Genomic DNA, 7,596 nt, shown 5'->3' with positions numbered 1-7,596 from the left:
GGACACGGGTGGCGCTGTGGGTTAAACCACAGAGCCTAGGACTTGCTGATCAGAAGGTTGGTGAAGGTTGGTGAATCCCCATGATGGGGTGAGCTCCCGTTGCTCAGTCCCTGCTCCTGCCAACCTAGCAGTTCAAAAGCACGTCAAAGTGCAAGTAGATAAATAGGTACCACTCTGGCAGGAAGGTAAACGCCGTTTCCGTGCGCTGCTCTGGTTTGCCAGAAGCGGCTTAGTCATGCTGGCCACATGACCCGGAAACTGTACGCCGGCTCCCTCGGCCAATAAAGCGAGATGAGCACCGCAACCTCAGAGTCCGCCACGACTGGACCTAATGGCCAGGGGTACCTTTACCTTACTTAAAGTAACACCCACTGAGTTCAATGGGGTTTATAGCTAAGCAGGTAAGTATAAGATTGCAACCGACCAAATATGTTATCAATGATTAGGCACCATTATCGTCTCAGACCTAATCAAACACATTTTTAAAAAGTATAGCTGTTAGCTGTTTTTTCTAATGCTTAGCTGTTTTTTCTAAAATTTAGCTGTTTTTTCTAATGCTCATTGTGAGATGTATTTTCGACAAATACCCAGACAGCTGCAGAATATGCAGTGAGGGAATCATGGCTATAGCCGGGGGGGGGGGCAGCTGCCGCCATCAAGTAAAACAATAGAAATAACTAACTGACCAATCGCAGACGTTCTGCCCCCCTAACAAATGTCCCGCCTCCCTCCACAAAAATCCTGGCTATGCCCATGGAGGGAATTCAAACACAATTGTCAGCTGTCCTTTTAAGTGAGTTCATTGCGTTGCTGCATCTTTTCCTTAGCAAATAAAATGTAATTGACCTTCTGCCTTATACATACTGCATTATAAATATCACCATCAATTTCATTTACATGGCTCCCTGACTTTCTGGAATAATGGAGCAGCTATTAAATGATAACAAAGCCCCATTAACTTGTACGTTAAACCATTTAACGGAGAAAATGAGAAAGGAAGGGTGGGGAAAAGTTACATTTCCCTGCCCTGCCCTTCTCTCTCTCATATATATATATATATATATGAGAGAGAGAGAGAGAGAGAGAGAGTGTGAGAGAGAGAGTGTTGTAGATCACTCTTCATCCCAAAGGATTCCCAGATGGTGTACAAGAGGCATAATATATATATGTATATATTCTTACTAAATACAATAAAATAGCATTCATTAGCAAATGAGAGGCAGCAATAAACCTAATATAAGAACTGTAGGGCACATTGAGGCAGCCGGCCCTTGGGGACATAAATAATAGATCATTTAATTTAAAATTTCTGGAGTCCATTTGTTGGAACAATCAAAATATTGCAAAATAGCATGCAGGTTCTTTAGAGCACAGGGAAGAATTTTCTCTTTGAACTCTTCAAAGATGAGTCCTGTCAAGAGGCTTTTCTATACGGCTTGACCACCTAATCCTAGCCAGAGTTGAGCATGCCTAAACCCATTGATTTCAGTGGCCTTGTGCCAGCCTATCTCTTTATAGGATCCGCTTGCCAGACTTTACAGAAGTTCTGTGCTTTGTGCACTAACCGTGCTTAGTGGAAATACACCGGTGTTCAGAAAAGTGTTTCCTATAGGAACCAGGAATTGTGAAGGATGCTTTAAAAACCCACGTGTGCACATGTGCGTTTCTGAGCCCTTATTGGTCAAAGCTCCCAAGACACACTGGTTTAAGGATGTGGTGGTGTCTGTTGCTCACAGTGGGAAACACTGATGATGTTCTAGTGTTGCTGTACTCATTATAGTTGTTGCACAAAGTGTGGTGGCACTACTCTTGTCCAGAAAACCAGAATAGGGTTGCCATTGTTTAAAATTTAGCAAAACAACAACAACAAACCTATGGTTACGTGGAACATTCTCAATAAGCACACAAAACGTAACCGGCTGTACTTTTGAATAAATAAGGTATTCATTGTATCAATTTGTAGATTTCAACAGAAGACTCATAAAGTTCAACGAAAAAAGCAGAAGACCCAGTGGATCAGTTCATTCTCTAATCAGTTCATGCATAAGGTCCATACATGTATAAGTATCTATTCCACCTGTCTGTTCAAAGAGTCCAATAATTTAAAGTTCCACAGAATCCTTTCACAGAGTCTAAGACAAGGATTTCCCAGATTATTAGCCTTGTTTCGCCATCCTAGGCTTCATCAGTAGAACAGGCTCATATGTAATATTACAGGATAGTGGATCTTATAGCATAGTATATGAGTCTATTCTACTGATGAAGCCTAGGATGGCGAAACAAGGCTAATATTCCGGGAAATCCTTGTCTTAGACTCTGTGAAAGGATTCTGTGGAACTGTAACAACCCTTCATGCAGATTATTGGACTCTTTGAACAGACAGGTGGAATAGATGTATGGACCTTCTGCATTAACTGACTAGAGAATGAACTGATCCACTGGGTCTTCTGCTTTTTTTCGTTGAACTTTATGAGACTTCTGTTGAAATATACAGATGAATAGCATACCTTATTTATTCAAAAGTACAGCCGGTAACGTTTTGTGTGCTTACTGTTTTAAATTTGGCTCTGCTATTGTGGCTCTAACAGCAGCCTCTTGACCTGCAGAAATTACACACGTGAAGCTTTTTTTCATAGAATCATAGAGTCGGAATAGACCACAAGGGCCATCGAGTCCAACCCCCTGCCAAGCAGGAAACACCATCAGAGCACTCCTGACATATGGTTGTCAAGCCTCTGCTTAAAGACCTCCAAAGTAGGAGACTCCACCACACTCCTTGGCAGCAAATTCCACTGTCGAACAGCTCTTACTGTCAGGAAGTTCTTCCTCATGTTTAGGTGGAATCTTCTTTCTTGTAGTTTGGATCCATTGCTCCGTGTCCGCTTCTCTGGAGCAGCAGAAAACAACCTTTCTCCCTCCTCTATGTGACATCCTTTTATATATTTGAACATGGCTATCATATCACCCCTTAGCCTCCTCTTCTCCAGGCTTTCTGGCATGCAGATGAAGTTATGGGAAAGCACTCTCGCTTGATTGATTGCGCCCAGAAGCAAGACCGGGTGACAGTTCTTCCGAGCCAGCCCGGCGCGCCTCCAGCCGGTTTTCCACGATGCTGTCTCTTTAAGGAGGAAGTGCGGAGACAACCGCAAAGTACGCAGCTGCCTGGGCAGCTCAGCCGCCCTCCCCTCCCGTCGGCCCCAGCCGGAGAGAACAGCTCAGCCCAGCCGCCTCTCCCACAAGCCCTGCAAGGGAGCATCAAGCATGGAAGAAGAAATACGCACAGGTGATGATGATGCAGGGAGTTGCAGACGTTATCCTTTGGTTGTGGATAGTCTTTCTCTTTTTTTGCAAAGGGTAGGGGGCATATTTAGGGTCTGGGAGGAATCTAAGGGGATCTAATCTCCTTGGGACCAATGATCCAGCTGGAACGCTTGGCTCTTATCTGCTCCCTGTTTTCTATTTTCCTTGGCCGGTGGCAGGTTGCTGATCCAGCCAGCTAGCTGGCTTCCTCATGCAAGTACCGCATTGGGGCTGCGCCCTCATCCAGCCTCCCCTCCCCAAGGTGTCACCAAGAAGACGTTCGCTTTTGGAAATTACCCCGGCTGCCCCACCCCACGACTGAGCTGTCTCGGGTAAGTACCACGGAGAGATAATTTTTTTGCATCCTTCCTGGGAGGGATAGAGTGCGGGGCTGTTGGTTTTTGCAAATGTGCAAGGGATAGGGAGCAAGTCTGCGAATTTAGGGCATTCAGCCGCCACACATGTGGACCTCTTGTGCATGGAAAAGGGTTGAGCGTGCCTTCCCCACCCCCTACCCCTTTTTTCTGCTGAAAACTTAAAAAGATGATCCATGAAGATGCTTTGCAAAGAGAGCGGCTGCATACCTGCGAGAGCCGGAAGGTGCTTCTCGGCGTCTGTCATTCTCCTCTTTTCCCCTTTTCTCCTCCCCCTCCATTAAGGGCAGGTAGGGAGAGTCTGCTCTGGATCAGACACACCCGTTGGCGAATGCATCTGTTCAGACAGACCCTGGCACCTCTCGCAGCACAGTGTAAATCTATGGTAGCTTCTTAAAAAATAATAAATGTTTTCCATCGTCATTGTTGCCGTCTCTTTGAGGTGAAACACATGAATTGGGCTGGCCCTGCAGAGTGTCTGGTGCCTTTTCGGTTTCTGTGTCCCCCCTCCATTCAAGGTCATTGCTAGAACTCCTCCCTCACGAAATCATCCTCTTTCTTTTTGATTTTCCCCCTTAAAAAAAGATAGAATAGCACATGCCTGAAGGTTTTTCTCAGATCCCCAAGCTTCTCCATCTTGAACTAAAAAGAGACTTACCGGTACCTTTGCAGCCTGGGCCTCTACCAAATCAAGGGCTCTGTACTAGGTAACATGCCTCTCTGCTCCCCCCCCCCTTTTTATTTTTTTTGCTCCACAGTGCTAGAATAGGGTATGTACTTGTGATCTCTACAAAGCATTATGCATCTTGATTTATGATATCTGATCTCCTGGGATCTCTTTCTCCGCACCCCCCCCCATTATTCGGTTTGGAAATGTAATTTCATCTGGCCAGCCTGCTAGCCTTTGTTTCAAAGGCGTATGTCATCCTTTCTCCCATGTAATGTGGCATTTTTTCCTTCTGTAAACAGCAGTTTTCCGCCGCCTGTTATCTCTGAGCCACCAGCTCTCCTTGGACCTCCCTTAAGAGGCTATGTCCTTTAAAACACCCCAGTAATTAATATCGCAGGTGCACAGAGGATTCCCTTCCTACACATCTGCCAAAGAATAAACCCTTCAGCAAATCAGTGTTTTATGATAGCAATAGCAAGGGTGAGTTGTTATATGATAGGAGCACCAAGCTTGAGGCAGCCTAGTAGCCACCTATGGCTAGCCCAGAGGAGCTCACTTGTTGTTGTTGAGTCATTTAGTCGTGCCCGACTCTTCGTGACCCCCTGGACCAGAGCACGCCAGGCCCTCCTGTCTTCCACTGCCTCCCGCAGTTTGGTCAAACTCATGTTCGTAGCTTTGAGAACACTGTCCAACCATCTCGTCCTCCATCGTCCCCTTCTCCTTGTGCCCTCCATCTTTCCCAACATCAGGGTCTTTTCCAGGGAGTCTTCTCTTCTCATGAGGTGGCCAAAGTCTTGGAGCCTCAGCTTCAGGATCTGTCCTTCCAGTGAGCACTCAGGGCTGATTTCCTTCAGAATGGAGAGGTTTGATCTTTTTGCAGTCCATGGGACTCTCAAGAGTCTCCTCCAGCACCATAATTCAAAAGCATCAATTCTTCAGCAATCAGCCTTCTTTATGGTCCAGCTCTCACTTCCTTTTTTTGGATAGCAAAGAAAGGGGTTTGGTTGTCTCATGGCAGCCCACAACACAAACTATTGAGTTGTACTTTGCTTGCAGGGTCGCAAGTTATCCTAAATCACTGATATATTTTTTCCCCAAAGAAGGATTGGTGCAGAAGTTTCCTCCTCTTTCTTACACTTCCCATCTTTTCCTAACCCATTTCCCCCCAAATCCTGCCTCAGTTTTCACTAGAAGGAGGTGCAGCTGCAGTTATTATTTATTACCATGTTCCTTTCATCTCCTTATTTCAATCATTCTTATCTTTTTTTATTTTTGCAATGGCATAAGTTCACAAATAAATGGAATTTACTAAAGAGACCAGAGCAATTGTGTGACTGCTGTTAGAATTTTGCAGGGAACAAAACTGGATAGCTTGAAAGACACCTCAAAGGTTGTAGTTCAGCTCTTATACTGTCCCTCTCTTTTATGATTTGTGAGTCAGTGCTTAGGCTGCACCAAACAGCAGCATGTTATCATGCTGTGCAAACACGTCCTGAAAGAGTAACACACTTTTAAGACTGTGAGAAGCTGAGAAAATTTTCAGCAGAGATGGGCCCAAGATCTGAATGCAGCCCCCCGCCCAGGCCTTTCTCTCTGGCCATTGGAAGTGTGCCTTTTGCCACCTTCCTCTGTGCCCTCCTCAGTAACGAATTGTGAGAATGGAGAGACCTTTGTGTGGCTGGTGTGTAGTCTGCTGTGTGAAGGTAAGAGTCATATCTCTTGCTTCATGTGCTTTTGCTTTTTGCCCTGCCCTTCTGTCTCCCCTTCTGCTAACCTTGGGTCCCCAGATGTTTTTGGCCTACAACTCCCATCATCCCTGACCACTGGTCTTGTGAGCTAGGGATCATGGGAGTTGTAGGCCAAAAACATCTGGGGACCCAAGGTTGAGAACCACTGCACTAGATGATGACTATGTTTTGGAGCAGACAGCTTGAAAAATGCTGTATGTCTTATACTGCACACTCTTATACCTCCCCTTATTTGGAAGTCATCAGAGCTGTGCAATATCAGAACAAAACTAATGAAAGGAATGGGTTGTCTGGGTTGATGGGTGAAGATGTAGACCTGCATGCATCCAGGGAGCAAATAACTTTCTAAAAGTTCCAGAGAGATGGTGAGATGGCAGGACCTTGGCTAGGATGGGAAACATTGCAAGAGCTGCTGTTGTTGTTTAGTCGTTTAGTCGTGTCCGACTCTTCGTGACCCTCTGGACCAGAGCATGCCAGGCACTCCTGTCTTCCACTGCCTCCCGCAGTTTGGTCAAACTCATGCTGGTAGCTTCGAGAACACTGTCCAACCATCTCGTCCTCCGTCATCCCCTTCTCCTTGTACCCTCCATCTTTCCCAACATCAAGGTCTTTTCCAGGGAGTCTTCTCTTCTCATGAGGTGGCCAAAGTCTTGGAGCCTCAGCTTCAGGATCTGTCCTTCCAGTGAGCACTCAGGGCTGATTTCCTTCAGAATGGATAGGTTTGGTCTTCTTGCAGTCCATGGGACTCTCAAGAGTCTCCTCCAGCACCATAATTCAAAAGCATCCATTCTTTGGCGATCAGCCTTCTTTATGGTCCAGCTCTCACTTCCATACATCACTATTGAGAAAACCATAGCTTGAACTATACGGACCTTTGTTGGAAAGGTGATTGATGTCTCTGTTAGGGACGTTGCATGGTTTCCACCCAACCAAGCAAAGTGGAAATTGCATAAAGGTTGGAAACATAAACTCAGTGCTTATCAAGGGAAGAGGGCAAAAGATGAAGGATTGGAAGGAGGGGGTGGCCTTAAGCGAAGAAAGGGAAGTAGAAAGGCTGAGAGGGGAAGGAAGAGAGCATGAGAAGAGATTGGAGGTGTGCATCGCCCTTCTACAATGCTGTCACTCCTAGCTGGGGTTCATATATTGCTTTGAAATAACCAACCAGATCTTTGGCTTCATCAGATCTTCATAATTATCACGGTGGATGGCTCAGAACTTGTGGCAAACTCCGAAACCCCTGTTTTAAGCAAACTCCAGTCCAAAATTCCCTCCAAATAGAAGTCTGAGGACATAGTGGTCACATTAGGCGTGACCTAATGTGATGTCAGCCTTTCTCTTAAAAGGGCCCTGTTGAAAACTTGGCCCAGAATGGATCTTTCTGAGCTCTCCATTAGCTATGTTGGCTTCTGTTAAGCAGTTTCCTGCCCTCAAATTGTCCAGGGAACTGCTCTTTGGTTGGCATCTGTGAATAAGTCTGGTGCACAACAGCTAAGGAAGGAAACAG

General features: G+C 45.7%; 1 protein-coding gene across 3 annotated transcripts in view; it reads left to right on the top strand.

Annotated features, from left to right (window-relative positions):
- The first annotated feature begins 3,149 nt into the window (after positions 1-3,149).
- Positions 3,150-7,596, top strand: part of SNPH (syntaphilin) — a 47,212-nt gene continuing 42,765 nt past the window's right edge. Inside the window, exons 1-2 of one of the 3 annotated variants that reach the window (XM_081196297.1) lie at positions 3,150-3,283; positions 3,480-3,632. The gene's annotated coding sequence lies outside the window, so the exon portion shown is untranslated. The remainder of the gene's footprint in view (positions 3,284-3,479; positions 3,633-7,596) is intronic. The other 2 variants (XM_081196298.1, XM_081196299.1) reach the window with 2 other exon arrangements.

Source organism: Podarcis bocagei, assembly GCF_964188305.1.
Source record: "Podarcis bocagei genome assembly, chromosome: 5".
NCBI classification, from domain to species: Eukaryota; Metazoa; Chordata; class Lepidosauria; order Squamata; family Lacertidae; genus Podarcis; species Podarcis bocagei.
The sequence above is the reverse complement of the archived record's forward strand: the minus strand, read 5'-3'. Positions and strand labels throughout refer to the sequence as shown.